This window comes from Ornithorhynchus anatinus, chromosome 1, assembly GCF_004115215.2.
Source record: "Ornithorhynchus anatinus isolate Pmale09 chromosome 1, mOrnAna1.pri.v4, whole genome shotgun sequence".
Taxonomy (NCBI): Eukaryota; Metazoa; Chordata; class Mammalia; order Monotremata; family Ornithorhynchidae; genus Ornithorhynchus; species Ornithorhynchus anatinus.
In genome coordinates, this window is record NC_041728.1 from 29,617,886 (window position 1) to 29,634,057 (window position 16,172).

Sequence of the window (16,172 nt, forward strand, 5' to 3'; positions counted from 1 at the left end):
GGTGTCCTTGGGCAAATCACTTCATTTCTCTGGGCCTCGATTAGCTCATCGGTAAAAACGGGGATTAAGACAGTGAGCCCCATGTGGTATTCCATGCGGGACCCGAACTCTGCCTTACTTAGTATCTATCCCAGGACGGTGCCCGGCACATAGTAAGCGATTAACAAATACCATTAAAAAAAAATAGAGATGCTAAAACCCTTCCTGCTGGTGATCGAAAGGAGGAACAGACCCGAGGAAGCATTCAAATCTTTCTCTTGTTTTTTCCAGGCTGGACAACGGACAGCTTTGTTCGTCTTTGTGGCTGTCTTCTGGCCAGACACCAGGCCTAATGGTCTGAAGGCGGGGGCGGGGTGGAGTGAGGCGGGGGGTGAAAAATCAGACTTCGGCTGACATGTTTTCCAGACCGGGGGGGACAGAGGCTATTTGATCACGGGGCTGTTGTGAGAAACCATTTCAGGTTGGGAACCTGTTGAAGAATTGAAAGAGAACAGCTGTTTATTTTTCGGATGATGAGAAAAAAGGCATATCGAACAGAGCCATGTAGAAGCGCCACGGATACAAATCGGAGGTTACTGATAATACAACGCTGGACTTGGTCAGTGGCTGGAAATGTGACTCACTGCCTCCTCCTAAATCCTTCTTCTCTGACCCGAGTTCAGCAAATAGTCAACGAAAAAACCTAGAAATACGTACCCATGACAGTGATTTTTCACAACCGCCTTTGAAGATGGTGGAGTTGACCTGAATCCAGATTCCTCCCCCCACCTCCTCAGCCCAGCCACCGGGGCTCAGTCGAGTGCTAGCAGGACTGGAAACTGGACTCAGAAACTCCCAATTCTGCCCTGATGAGAAAAACAATATCCCAGGAGTGGATTTTTCCCTTTGAAATCTGAAGTCACAAACCCTGCAGTTTTCCGGACTGGTCAATGGAATTGAAATAAAAAGATCTGGATTTTATTTCTGACTTAGACACCGTGGGGGTTTGAGAAACTCATTTAAGCTTCCCAAGCAGCGCAGCAGGGATCAAGCGTGGCCTGATGAGCACAGCCCCGGCCCGGGAGCCAGGAGGACCTGGCTTCTAATCCCCGTATCTGTCACGTATCTGCTGTGTGACCTTGGACAAGTCACTTCACTTCTCTGGACTTCGGGGACCTCATCTGGAAAATGGGGATTAAGACTGTGAGCCCCATGTGGGCCAGAGACTGTGTCCAACCCGATTAGCTTGTCTCTACCCCATCACTCAGAACGGGGCCTGACACAGAGTAAGCGTGGAAACGGCTTGGCTTAGTGGCAAGAGCCCCGGCTTGGGAATCACAGGTCCCGGATTCTAAGTCTGGCTCCGCCGCTTGACTGCTGCGTGACCTTGGGCAAGTCACTTAACTTCTCCGGGCCTCAGTTACCCCATCTGGAAAATGGCGATTACGACTGCGAGCCCCACGTGGGACAACCTGATTACTTTGTATCTACCCAGCTCTTAGAACGGGGCTTGGCATATAGTAAGCCCTTAACAGATACCATCATACTAATTATTATTATTAAGCACTTAAAAATACTACCATCATCATCATCAAGCACACAGAGTTCTTTGAGTTCTAGAAAGATATTGCTCCCTAGGGGCATTTTAATGGGGTATTTTTTCTTCAAGAAATCCTCCCCGTACCGAGTTCATCTATGCAGGAATCATTCAAATATATGCATAGAAATACGAATAAAGACCCTTTACAAAGATGTTCTCCCTCCTCCTTGATCGCAAACCCGTGATCGCCTCGTATCTAGCCGTGCTTTAGTACAGTGCTCGACAGACAGCAAGCACTTCACGAAGGCCACCGTTATTATCATTATTTGCCGTTATCGTTAATGATATACTTCGAAGTGCCTTCTCTTCAGTGGTGGCAAGAGGGTTAAGAAGATCACGGTGATAATGATGACGATAGCCATCATAATGACAGTGGTATTTATTAAACCTCAGAGAAGCAGCGTGGCTCAGTGGAAAGAGCACGGGCTTGGGAGTCAGAGGTCATGGGTTCGAATCCCCGCTCGGCCACTTGTCAACTGTGTGACTTTGGGCAAGTCACTTCACTTCTCGGTGCCTCAGGGACCTCATCTGTAAGATGGGGATTAAGACTGTGAGCCCCACGTGGGACAACCTGATTCCCCTGTGTCTCCCCCAGCGCTTAGAACGGTGCTCGGCACATAGTAAGCGCTTAACGAATACCAACACCAGGAAACACTTAATGGGAGCCAAGCACTAGAGGAGAGAAGTCAATCGGGTTGGACAAAGTCCTCGCCCTATCTTTACGAGTGTCTCATTCATTCAGTAGTATCTGCTGAGCGCTTACTATGCGCAGAGCACTGTACTAAGCGCTTGGAATCAACAAGTCGGCAACAGATAGAGGCGGTCCCTGCCGTTTGACGGGCTTACGGTCTAATCGTCTCGCCAACCACCGTCCATTCGTAGACCGTGTTCTCGCTGAAGGCCAGAGACAGTCCAGCCTTTAGTCCAGTAATGCCTGTTTACTCGCTTTGAAGTCTGTCTCCTCCCTCTAGACCGTAAGCCCGGCGTGGGCAGGGATTGTCTCTCTCTTCATGGCTGCATTGTAATAAGAATTATGGTACCCGTTAAGCACTTCCTATGTGCCAGGCACTGTTCTAAGCGCTGGGGTAGATACAAGATAATCAGGTTGTCCCACGTGGGGCTCTCAGTCTTAATCCCCATTTTACAGATGAGGGAACCGAGGCACAGAGTAAAGCGACTCACCCAGCTGACAAGCGGCGGAGCCGGGATTAGAACCCACGACCTCCGACTCCCCCGCCCGGGCTCTTTCCGCTAAGCCACGCCGCTTGTCACACTTTCGAAGCACTTGGTTCGGCGCTCTGCACACAGTAAGCGCTCAGTAAGTACTACTGAATGAATGCATCTCTCATCATAGGTCCTCAATAGGTCCTCAAAAAAACCTTTTTTTTGTTGTTTTTTGTCTGCAGTAGGGGTGGTTCTGGGTAATCCCTCACCCTGCATGTTTTTGTAGGTGTTCCTGAGGCTATAATCAGGAGAGATTGCCAAGTGTTGATGGTGCCGGCCTTGATTTGCTGCAAGGAATGTTTGAATCCCTGAACCATTTCCTCCAAAGCAGTCACGGTGATGTCTTTTTGTTCTCACAGTCTTAGAGGCTGCCTGGCAAACGGTACCTTGAGGAAATATTCATTGACTAACATATTAATCCCCCTCTCGGGGTCACACCCGAAGAGTTTCCAGTCCTCGACCGGCCTCGGCCACGGGAGGGAGAGTCCAGCAGAGGCCCGTCCGTTCCATTCCCAGCTTGGGCAGTGGCTAGCGAGCGGAAGGCAATCACGGGCTTTGGAGTCGGGGCTCAGGAGTTCGAATCCCAGCTCTGCCACTTGTCGGCTGTGTGACCGTGGGCCAGTCACTTCACTTCTCTGGGCCTCAGTTCCCTCATCTGGAAAATGGGGATGAAGACTGTGAGCCCCACGTGGGACGACCTGATTCCCCTGTGTCTACCCCAGCCCTTAGAACAGTGCTCGGCCCATAGTAAGCGCTTAACAAATACCAACGTTATTATTATTATTATTGCTACTAGTCAAAACTCACCCGTGCCGGGCGGCGGCGGCACGGGAGAGAGTTGAGGGCGGACACTCAAATTTACTGCGTGGAAGGAGGCAGCGGTAAAATGTTTCCAGATTTTTTTCCAAGAAAACTCTCTGGATCCACTACCAGAATGACTGCCGATGGAGGTGGGGCGTTCTGGAAGAGAAGTGTCCGTGGGGTCGCTATAGGTCGGAGACGACTCGACGGTAAAAGACGGGCATATTAATATTCGGACCCATATGCCCTTGTTCAAATAGGGCTAATAATAATAATGATATCTGTTAAAGACTTACTCTGCGTCAAGCACTTTCCTAAGCGCTGGGCTGGAAACAAGATGAGCGGGTCGGATAAATCCCTGCCTCATCTGGGGCTCCCAGTCCAAGAGGGAAGCGAATGAATATTTAAACCCCATTTTACCAATGAGGAAACTGAGATACAGAGTAGTTAATAATAATAATGTTGGTATCTGTTAAGAGCTGACTATGTGCCGAGCGCTGTATTAAGCGCTGGGGCAGATACAGGGTAATCAGGTGGTCCCACGTGAGGCTCACCGTCGTAATCCCCATTTTACAGATGAGGGAACTGAGGCACCAAGAAGTTAAGTGACTGGTCCAAGGTGAGTAAACAGTGGAGGTAGGATTAGAACTCAGGTTGTCTGCCAAACACTTCTTCTGGGGGGGGTGGTGGGCGGGGGAAGAAGGAGGCGGAATACGTCAGATCAGCATGCAAAATGCTTAGACGAAGGAGGAATTTATACAACACCCACATGCAAACACACACTAAATAATCACAATTTCGTTCCCACACCAGTCCAGCACCACCTTGACAGTGTTCTCTAAAGCCACCTTGACAAGCAGCATGGCCCAGTGGTTACCGCACGGACCTGAGAGTCAGAAGGACCCAGATCCTAACGCCGGCTCCGCCGCTTGTCGTCTGTGAGACCTCGGACAAGTCACTTCACTTCCCTGTGCCTCGGTGACCTCATCTGTTAAATGGGGATTAATGCTGTGAGCCCCCTGTGGGACACGGACTGCGTCCAACCTGATTAGCTTGCGTCTACCCCAGTGCTTAGGACAGTGCTCGGCACGTAGTAAGCGCTTAACAAATACGAGCGTCATCATCACCTGCGGTGAAGTTGAAAAGTTCCCCCCCGTTTGGCCCGTCTGTGAGACCTCAGACAAGTCACTTCACTTCTCTGGGGCCTGTTTTACCTCATCTGGAAAATGGGGATTAAGACCATGAGTCCCCGATTAACTGATTAACGTGTATCTACTCCAGGGTTTAGGGCAATGCTTGGCACATAGGTAGCGCTTAACAAATACCATAAATAACAAAGAAACAACCAGAACAACACACATCCTCCCCCGAGGAGAAAACCGCTGTCCTTGGCCTACTTCTTTCGACACACGCGGCAGTGAGACCCGGAAGGAAACGGAATCAGGAAGACACAGGCTCAGGTGGCTGCCGCCGTGCCCAGAGTACAAACGCGTAACGAGCCCCGTTCCGATCTCGCCGGCCCGTTTCACCGGCACCGATGACACTGAGGTTAACGCGTTCTGGGCTTTTGAGGCACGAAAGCCGCCGATGGCTCTAAGCGAGGGCCCCGACCGGCAGGGTGGTTTGACGTTTCCATCTTCGGCATGACCTCAGCATCCTGTGAACGCACCTCGGCCTCCGAGCAGGAAGGGGAAAGGACGGGCTGTTCGGAGGGGCTCGAAACTAGAGCGGGGCCTGTTGGGGGTGATCGGCGGCAAAAACGGAGTCCCGGGCGACCGCTTTCTGGAAAATAACCAGCCTGACCCCGAGCAACTCGACAAGCCAGACAAACACGGGCAGACATTCCTACCGGACCGCCCGGTTTTGGTTTCCTCTCCTCCCCCTCCTTCTCAGCCCCCGGGACCTTCCCCCGGCTCTGCTTACTTGAAAGGCCAGGGAGTCGGACTTCCAGCAGCCCCCTGAGTTGCCGCTGACCTTTTTTTTTTTGTTGTTTTATTTGTCGGTGGAGTTTTCTGTTTACTGCGGGCTTGGGTTGGGGGATTCCCCGCACTCGGATCTGTAATAAGGAACAGAAAAAAAAAATCCTCCCCATTGGTTACTCATCCCACGCCAGTAAGATTCATCTGTTTCCCCTTCTACTTACGCTGGGGTTTGCAGTCGGGATTGTGGGATCTCTTGATGTTCTGGGTCTTGGCAGGTGGGCGCAGAAACGCGCCCCAGCTGGGCAAACCCCATTCAAGCCGGTCAGCCTCTGAAAAAGCCTTAGGGTGGGTAGGTGGATGGGTAGCCCAGATCCAACTTCTAGTGGCAATGGGGAAAGGCCACTGTCCACAACCAGTTGACCACAAGGCAGTAGCAATTAGTTTCACCTTGAGAATGACTTAAAAAATAATCCCGCCTATGAAGGGCTCTTGGGGGTGGAGGAGGGGTGTTTTTGTATGTGTTATGGGGTTTTTTTATTCATTCATTCATTGAATAGCATTTATTGAGCGCTTACCACGTGCCCAGCACTGTACTGAGCGCTTGGAATGGACAAATGGGTAACAGATAGAGACGGTCCCTGCCCTTTGACGGGCTTACGGTCTAATCGGGGGAGACGGACAGACAAGAACAATAAATTATGGTATTTGTTAAGTGCTCACTAGGTGCCAGGCACTGCTCTAAATGCTGGGGGTAGATCCAAAGTCATCAGGCTGGACACAGTCCCCTGTCCCTTTATCCCCATTTTCCAGATGAGGGAACTGAGGTCCAGAGAAGTGAAGTGACTTCCCCGAGGTCACACAGCGGATGAGTGATGGAGGAGGGATTTGAACCCGGGTTCTTCTGGCTACCGGGCCCAGGCTCTGTCCACTAGACCACACGGCTTTGTGCGTGTTGGTGTGTGTGCATTTGAGAGAAGGTATAGCTCTTTTGCGCCCATCCTCTCTCCACTCTTTCTCTTTCCCTTTGCCGGGCTCTCCTCATCGGAAGCCCCTTGGAGAGAAACACTCTAGTCCACACTCACTCCCCTAATTATTATAATAATAATAATTATGGCATTTGTTAAGCACTTACTATCCCAGTTCTGCCACTTGTCAGCTGTGTGACTGTGGGCAAGTCATTTCACTTCCTCTGTGCCTCAGTTACCTCATCTGTAAAATGGGGATTAACTGTGAGCCTCACGTGGGACGACCTGATTACCCTGTACCTACCCCAGCGCTTAGAACAGTGCTCTGCACCTAGTAAGCGCTTAACGAAAACCAACATTGTTTTATGCCAGGGATGGATATGAGCAAATCAGGTTGGACACAGTCCCTGTCCCACGTGGGGTTCACGTTCTCAATCCCCGTTTTACAGATGAGGGAACCGAGGCCCAGAGAAGTGAAGTCACTTGCCCAAGGTCACCCAGCGGGCAAGTGGCAGAGCCGGGATCCCCAGTCGTCCTCGCACAAAGACGGGGACATTTCAAGTTGACATATACACAAGGGGATATGCCCGCCAAACCACACCTGCACGCGTGGACGTGACACAGCGAGGGGGGGACACAGGAATACGAGGCCAAAAGATATAGACAAGTTGGAGAAAAATGAAGACGGGATAACAGTCACGAGGACGCCACATCCATCCGGGGTTCTGACTCCTCGGTGGCACTCGAAACGTGATGTTTCACCCAAGTGCACATCTGACTCATTTCCCCCTCTCTCATTCTCAAGCAGCACGGCCTAGGTGGACCCAAGCACGGGCCCGGGAGTCAAAAGGACCCGCGTTCTAATCCAGGTTACACCACTTGTCCGCTGGGCGACCTTGGGCGAGTTACTGAACTTCTCTCGCCTCGGTTACCTCTGTCAGATGGGGATTAAGACCGTGAGTCCCGGGCGGAACATGGACTGTGTCCAACCTTATCAGCTTACATGTTTTGCTTTGCTGTCCGTCTCCCCCGTTTAGACCGCGAGCCCGCTGTTGGGCAGGGATTGTCTCCATCTGTTGCCCAGTTGTACATTCCAAGCGCTTAGTACAGTGCTCTGCACATAGTAAACGCTCAATAAATACGACTGAATGAATGAATCTACCCCAGAGCTTAGTACAGTGCCTGGCACATATTAAACACTGAACAAATACCTTTAAAAAATGATCAATGAATCGTGCGCATTATCCCCGTAAGATGCATCTACTTGGGTGCCCGCCATTTTGTAGCCTTCACTATTTCTGGGTGACTCTTACACCTGATCCTGGCACCCAACAAGCATTGTACTCTCCCAAGCGCTCTGAACAGAGGAAGCGCTCGATAAGTACAGTCGAATGAATGAATGAATAAATACAAGGCCATTTCATCGGTGGCGGGGCCCACAGTTCTGAACTGGGAGCCGGGAAACCTGGTTGGGTTCCCAGCCTTTCACTCTTGCAAAGCAGCGTGGCCCAGCGGCTAGAGCACAGGCCCGACAGCAGGAAGGTCCTGGGTTCTAATCCTGACTCCGCCACACGTCTGCCGTGTGACCTTGGGCAAAACACTTCACTTCCCTATGGCTCAGTTCCTTCCTCTGTAAAATGAGGATCGAGACTGTGAACCCCAGTTGGGACAGGGACTGCTTATATCTGTCCAAGCGCATAGTACAGTCCTGGCACATAGTAAGCGCTTACCAAATGTCTCATATATATATATATATATATATATATATATATATATATATATATAAACTGACCGGTTCATAGACCCCGAGGATGATCTGGTGTTTGTCCTGGCCTACAGATTTCCGGTCCTCTGCCCCTTTCCCCAGACTCGATCGCTCTGCCCTTCTCAGAGGAGAGCACTGCAGAAAAATAAAAAGCCGGGGTCGGGTGGCGGGGTGGCGATGTGCTCAGCACACTGACCACGCCTTCAGTTGCCTGTTGAAACCACCATTTTGTTCCAGGAGAGAGCATGATGAATTTCCCCACGTGAAGAACCAGATCTAGCCATTCAATCACATCCCTTAATTAAGTTGCCCCTTGAAAATTCTGTTTTCTTATAGCGAATTTCTCTGCCCGAAGAACCAAATCGAGACAGGCCGCAGGGCAGTCAGTCAACCAAGCGATCAGTGGTATTTATTAAGTGCTCACTAGGTGCAGAGCACTGGAGAGTTTTGGGAGGGTACAACCCACGAGAATTAACAGACACGGTCCCTGCCCGGAAGAAGCTTACGGTCTAGAGGTAGCGGCTAAGACTCAGCCAAGCGAAACTTTTTCAGACCCAACTTGAGCTGTAACGGGGAGGAGTCAGGCTGTAGCTATTAAGAGCCGGGGGCCCACGCTTCTATTTCTGCCCCTGTCACTAACCGACTGTGAAGATTTAGAAAATTTACTTTGCTACCGTTTTCGCTTCTGTAAGAATGTGGCCATGGGGCCCTCCAGAGGAAGGTTGTCATAATAAGAACAATTAGAACACCACAAGAATAAGAATACGATCGATAACTCCCCTCCCACCCCCACAGGACTCAGGTACACCTCGGTGATTTTATTTATGATAATAATAATAATGGGATTCGTTAAGTGCTTACTATGTGCCAAGCACTGTTTTGAGCACCGGGGTGGATATAAGGTCATCAGGTTGTTCCACGTGGCGCTCACGGTCTTAATCCCCATTTTACAGATGAGGTAACTGAGACGCGGAGAAGTTAAGTGACTGGCCCAAAGTCACACAGGTGATAAATGGCGGAGCTGGGATTAGAACCCACGACCTCTGACTCCCAAGCCCTGGCTCTTTCCATTCAGCCACGCTGCTTCTCCATTAATATTATGCTCATTATTATGCTTATTCATTTCTATTAATGTCTGTCTCCCCCTCTGGACTACAAGCTCGTTGTGGGCAGGGAATGTGCCTGTTCTATTGTTATCCCGCCCTCCCCAAGCGCTTAGTACAGTGCCCTGCACACATTAAGTGCTTAATAAATACTACCGATTGACTAGGGAAATCCTTGGCCTTGAGTAGCAGCGTGGCCTAGTGGCGAGAGCACAGGTCTAGGAGTCAGAGGACCTGGGTTCTAATGCCGCTCTTCCGGTTGGTTGTTGTTAGGACCTTGGGCAAGTCACTGAACTTCTCCGTGCCTCAATTTCCTCATCTATAAAATGGGGGTTCAATCCCTGTTCTCCCTCCTACTGTGAACCCCACGTGGGACAGGGATTGTGGCTAACCTGATTTTCCTGTATCTACCCCAGCGCTCAGTACAGTGCTTGGCGCCTCGAACAACTTAACCGATATTCTTCGTCTTTAACTCTAGCCCGCTCTGCGGCCAGGCCTTTGGAGAGACGTGAAGGTCAACTGGATTGGCGAGAGGTCTTCTCCTCTCGAAGCGACCGCTGTGTTTCGATCCCAATCGGTCAATCAGTCAATTGCATTTATTGAGCGCTTACGATGTGCAGAGCAGCACTGAGGGCAAAAGCAAATTCTGCAGGTGTCCTGTCCTCTCAAGACGAGAGCTTGCTTCTCAGCCATCCTTCAGCTCCCACTGGGGAGGAGGAAAGGAAACGACGGCAGGCTGCTTGGAAACGAGAGAACCTGCAGCTATTTCGGTGATTTATCCGGTGTCGTTTCGCTTGGACTCCTCGTGCCCTCCCCAGGACCACACTGAAATAAGTAAATTGGCCCCAGTCTTCCCAGCCAATCCGGTTAAGTAAATAAGTCAATTCTCTGTAAGTTTGCGGTCTCAAATTCCTTGTTGGTTTATTGCAAAATGAAAGGGAACTCAGTACAGAACCATCAGTCGGTAACCAGCAGAGGAATAAACCTTCTGTGGGATGAACCCAAGAGCGGGAAAGGAAAGGGCGCGGGGGAGGGAAAGGAGGAGAAACCACCTCTTGAAGTGGTCACGGTGAAAGAGGATGGAGAAAATTTCCCCATTTCACCTGTAAAACATCCTCTAGACTGTAAGCTCGTTGTGGGCAGTGAATATGTCTGTTTTATTGTTATACGATATTAATATTATTATTAATAATCATATTTACTGAGTGCTTGCTGTACTTTCCCAAGTGCTTAGTACAGCGTTCTGCACACAGTCAACACTTAATGAATGATTGATCCATCGAGCCCATGAAAGTGATGCTGATACACAGACGGCTGGACCTCTAGGCCATCCTCTTTAGATCAGGGCTGCTTCCGCGGGCTCCGCTGACCCAGACTGATATCCGGGACCCCCGGGCCGGCCCCGAGAGTCAGCGGGATTCGGGGGTCCGGGGGGCAGAGATGGGGATCCGGGGATTCCCCCGAAACTGCGGGTCTATTCCTGTCAGGTACCTGGATCCCAGAATGCTCTATCTTCCGCTGAGCCCACCCTCCTCTCCCTACCCCCCGAACGATGCATCAGTCAATCCGGCAGGATGTTCGCCGTAGAAGCAGCGCGGCCATCGTAATTATGGTATTTGTTAAGCGCTTACTATGTGCCAGGCACTGTACTAAGCGCCGGGGTGGGTACAAAAGGGTTGGACAGAGTCCCCGTCCCGCGTGGGGCTCGTAGTCTCGATCCTCATTTTACAGATGGGGGAACCGAGGCCCAGACAAGTGAAGTGACTGGCCCAAGGTCACACGGCAGTCAAGCGGCGGAGCGGGAACTAGAACCCATTCCTATTCTCACCCCGACTCAGACTGTGAGCCCCACAGGGGTCAGGGACCGTGTCTCCGTCCCATCTCTTAGCAAACTGCACGGCACATACTAAGAACTTAATGAATAATAATAATAATAATAATAACAATGATGTTGATATTTAAGTGCTTACTATGTGCCGAGCACTGTTCTAAGCGCTGCAGTAGATACAAGGCAATCAGGTCGCCCCACGTGGGGCTCACAGTCTTAATCCCCATTTTAATAATGATGTTGGTAGTCGTTAAGCGCTTACTATGTGCAGAGCACCGTTCTAAGCGCTGGGGGAGATACAGGGGAATCGGGCCGTCCCACGTGAGGCTCACAGTTAATCCCCATTTTACAGAGGAGGGAACTGAGGCACTGAGAAGTTAAGTGACTCGCCCGAAGTCACACAGCCGACGAGTGGCGGAGCCGGGATTAGAACCCACGACCCCTGACTCCTAAGCCCGGGCTCTTTCCGCTGCTTCAAATACCACGAAATACCACAATCGTTATGATCAGTGCAACTCCTCACGCCTTTCTCCAGACAGAAATGGTTCCAGGCACAGCAGCACCTCCCAGCACAAGAGCCCGCCTCTCATTTCCCCGCCGCCCCCTTAGAACTCGTCACACGTTTAAAAAAAGTTGGTATTTGTTAAGCGCTTCTCTGTTTCAGGCACCGTACTAAACGCTGGAATGGACACAAGCAAACCGAGTTGGATAGAGTCCCTATCAGTTGCGGCCTCATTCATCAGCGCCCAGAACAGTGCTTGGCACGGAGTAGGCGCTTCACAAATACCGCTGTTATTATTCATTCGTCCATTCGTTCAGTCGTGTTTATCGAGCGCTCACCGTGCGCACAGCGCTGCACATTCCCACGCACAAAGAGCTCAGCGTCTAGAGGGGGACGGATATTAGAGGGAATAAGTAAATAAGTTGCAGATATATATATGGTCTCATAGTCTCAATCCCCATTTTACAGATGAGGTAGCTGAGGCACAGAGAAGTGAAACGATACGCCCAAGGCAGCACAGCAGACAAGTGGCGGAACTAGGATTAGAACCCATGACCTTCTGACCCCCAGGCCCGCGCCCTGTCCCCTGTGCTCTGCTGCACATCAGCAGTCTGGAGCCCTGGATGGGCTCTCCCCAATCAATACCTCAATCGATCAGTGGTTGATTGATTGATTCATTCATTCAATAGTATTTATTGAGCGCTCACTATGCGCAGAGCGCCGTACTAAGCGCTCGGAATGTACAGATCGGTAACAGAGACAGTCCCTGTCCTTTGACGGGCTTCCGGTCCAGTCGGGGGAGACGGACGGACGAGAACAATAGCAGTAAATAGAATCAAGGGGATGAACATCTCGTTAAAACAACAGCAAATAAATAGAATCAAGGCGATGTACATTTCATCAACAAAATAAATAGGGTAATGAAAATATATACAGTTGAGCACTTAATTATTGAGCACTCCATGTGTGCGGATCACCGAACTAAGCGACTGGGAGAGTCCAATACAACAGAATTAGCTGACACATTCCCTGACCGTAACAAGTTGACACACAACCAAACCCAGGGTATCCACAGGGGAGAGAGAGAAAGTTCAATTAATCGATCGATCGGTCAAGGGTAGTCATCGAGTGCTTCTTTCGGTGGCATTTATTGAGCTTTCGCTATGTGCAGAGCACTGTATTAAGTGGTAGGGCACATACAAGCTAATCAGGTTGGACACAGTCTGTGTCTCACGCGGGGCTCACGGTCAGTCTCCATTTGATGGAATCGAGGCCCAGAGAAGTGAATTGCCTTGCCCAAGGTCACGGAGCAGACGCGGGGCGGAGCCGGGATTAGAATCTAGGTCCTCTGACTTAATAATAATCACGTTAATAATGTTGGTATCTGTTAAGCGCTTACTATGGGCACGGCACCGTTCTAAGCGCCGGGGTAGACACGGGGGAATCAGGTCGTCCCACGTGGGGCTCACAGTCTTCATCCCCATTTTACAGATGAGGTAACTGAGGCCCAGAGAAGCGAAGTGACTCGCCCACAGTCACACAGCTGACGAGTGGCGGAGACGGGATGCGAACCCATGACCTCGGACTCCAAAGCCCGGGCTCTTTCCACTGAGCCCCGCCGCTTCCCTACGGACTTACGGGTCTGCGTTCTACGTACGGGGCCGCGCTGAAGGTTCATTTGAAAGGAAGGGGGGAAAGAGCCAGCTCAGATTTAGAAAGGGACGAAGGAGCTCTAGCCTCTGTGGAGAAGAAAATCTTGCTCGGCCCAAGACGGAGGGAGGTGAAAAGGTTCTCGGGGCAGAACGGGGTCGGAACCGGACCGAGCTCGTTGGGCCGCTCCAGTTCAGGGCCCGCGTTGACTTCGGGGGCTCCACCGGACTCAGGGCTTTCTCTCCATCCAACCCGCTACCGCGTTAATCCGATCACTCATCTATCCCACCCCGATCGCTCTATCCTCGCTGACCTCCCCGCCTCCCGTCTCTCGCCACTCCGGTCCACACTTCACTCTGCTGCCGGGATGGTCGTTCCACAGTGACGTCCGGGGCCTTGTTTGCCCAGTCCTCGAGAAACTCCATCCACCTCTGCACCGAACGGGAACTCCTTCCAGTTGGCTTTAAAGCAGTCCGCCACCTTGCCCCCGCCCGCCTCGCCTCATTTTTCTCCTCCGACTACCCAGCCTGCTCATTTCACTCCTCCAGTGCTAACCTCCCCTCTGGACCTCGACCTCGTCTATCTCGCCACCGACCTCTCACCCTCGTCCTACCTCTGGCCTGGAACGCCCTCCCTCCTCATATCTAGCAGACAGTGACTCTCCCCCCCACCTTCGAAACCTTATTTCAGGCCCATCTCCTCCAAGAGGCCTTCCCTGACTAAGCCCTCCTTTCCTCTTCTCCCACTCCCTTCCGCTTCGTTCATTCGATAGTATTTAGTGAGCGCTTACTACACGCGGGGCACTGGACCAAGCGCTCGGAAGGGACGGGTCGGCGACGGATAGAGCCGGTCCCTGCCCTTCGACGGGCTCCCGGTCCAATCGGGGGAGACGGGCGGACGAGAACGACGGCGGCGAATAGAGTCGAGGGGAAGAACATCTCGTAAAAACAACGGCAACTAAATAGAATCAGGGCGACGTACGTCTCATTAAACAAAATAAAGAGGGCGATGAAGATACAGACAGTCGAGCGGACGAGTACGGTGCCCAGCGGGGGGGACGGGAGAGGGGGAGGAGCAGAGGGAGAGGGGGGAGGAGAGGGTTTAGCTGCGGAGAGGTGAAGGGGGGGGGGGTAGAGGGAGCAGAGGGAGAAAGGGGGGAGCTCGGTCTGGGAAGGCCTCTTGGAGGAGGTGAGCTTTAAGTAGGGATTTGAAGAGGGGAAGAGAATTTTTTAAAAAAAATGTTGTTGTTTGTTAAGCGCTTACTACGTGCAGAGCACCGGTCTAAGCGCTGGAGTAGACACAGGGGAATCAGGTCGTCCCACGTGGGGCTCACAGTCTTCATCCCCATTTTCCAGATGAGGTCACTGCAGAGAAGCGAAGTGACTCGCCCACGGTCACCCGGCTGACGAGTGGCAGGGCCGGGAATCGAACCCATGCCCTCCGACTCCAAAACCCGTGCTCTCGCCACTGAGCCACGCTGCTTCGGAGGTGAGGAGGGAGGGCGTTCCGGGACCGCGGGGGGACGCGGCCCGGGGGTCGACGGCGGGACGGGCGAGAACGGGGGACGGCGGAGGAGCGGGGCGGGCGGTGGAAAGAGAGAAGGGAGGAGAGGTAGGAAGGGGTACCTCGCTTTGCTTCCTTTACCCGTCCCCGCTCCCAATCCCACAGCACTTACGTACATATCTGTCAATTATTGATTTCCATTAATGTCTGTCTCCCCGCTTCTAAACTGTAAATTCGACGCGGGCAGGGAATGTGTCTGTTTATCGTCACCTGGTACTCTCCCGGGCGCTTAATACAGTGCTCTGCACACAGTAAGCGCTCAGTAAATGCGAACGACTGCCTGACACCGGCCTCGGGGTTCTGCCAGCGCTAGCGGGGGAAAGGCCAGCTGCAAACAAGTGTGGCCCGGTGGTTAGAGCGTGTGCCTTGGAGCCCAGAGGTCCTGGGTTCCAATCCCAGCTCCGCCACTTGTCTGCTGTGTGAGCTGGGGCAAGTCGCTTCACGTCTCCGGGCCTCCGTTACCTCAGTCTGTAAAATGGGGATTAAGAATGTGAGCTCCACGTGGGACGCGGACCGGGCCCTACCTGATTAGCTTGAATCCCAGCACTCAGTACGATGCCCGGCACATAGTAAGCGCTTAACAAATACCATCGGGGGAAAAAAAAAAAAAACAAGACCCACCAGTACCATCCCGGTGGCATCTCTGCTTACCTCCTGTGGGACCTTGGGCAAGTCGCTTCTTTGTGCCTCAGCGACCTCATCTGTAAAATGAGAATTCAGACTGTGAGTGGGACAGGGACCGTGTCCAACCTAATTTGCTTGTATCTACCCCGGCGCTTAGTACGGTGCCTGGCACTTAGTAAGCACCTAACACACATATCACAGACGCATCGATTTACCTCCAGCCTCCTCCGGTACCGCTGTGCTAGATGAAAAATGAGCTGTACCGAGGAGAGTGCTTCTGGGAGAGCAGAAAAGGGAAAAACCGGGCAGCGTGGCTCAGTGGAAAGGGCCCGGGCTTGGGAGTCGGAGGTCATGGGTTCGAATCCCGGCCCTGCCACTCGTCAGCCGGGTGACTGCGGGCGAGTCACTTCGCTTCTCTGGGCCTCAGTGACCTCATCTGTAAAATGGGGATTAAGACTGTGAAGCCCCACGTGGGGCAACCTGATTGCCCTGTATCTACCGCAGCGCTTAGAACGGTGCTCGGCACGTAGTAAGCGCTGAACAAATACCAACGTTATTATTATTATTATTACTTCCCAGAGACCAACAGGGCCTGCTGCTTTCCCCAAGGGGACCCCTAGTAATATTAACAACAACGATGACAATA

General features: G+C 51.9%; 1 long non-coding RNA gene across 3 annotated transcripts; it reads right to left on the reverse strand.

The window, feature by feature from the left end:
* Positions 1–238: 238 nt before the first annotated feature.
* On the reverse strand, positions 239–15,587 carry LOC103170675. 3 transcript variants are annotated; one of them, XR_005659848.1, is made up of 3 exons: positions 15,554–15,587; positions 5,528–5,660; positions 239–469 (listed from the first exon to the last, which is right to left on the reverse strand). It is a non-coding gene; the product is annotated as an uncharacterized LOC103170675 (long non-coding RNA). The 3 variants fall into 3 exon arrangements; XR_486336.2 differs by lacking the exon at positions 15,554–15,587 and adding an exon at positions 5,748–6,109; XR_005659847.1 differs by lacking the exon at positions 15,554–15,587 and having other exon boundaries at positions 5,528–6,109.
* Positions 15,588–16,172: the final 585 nt, after the last annotated feature.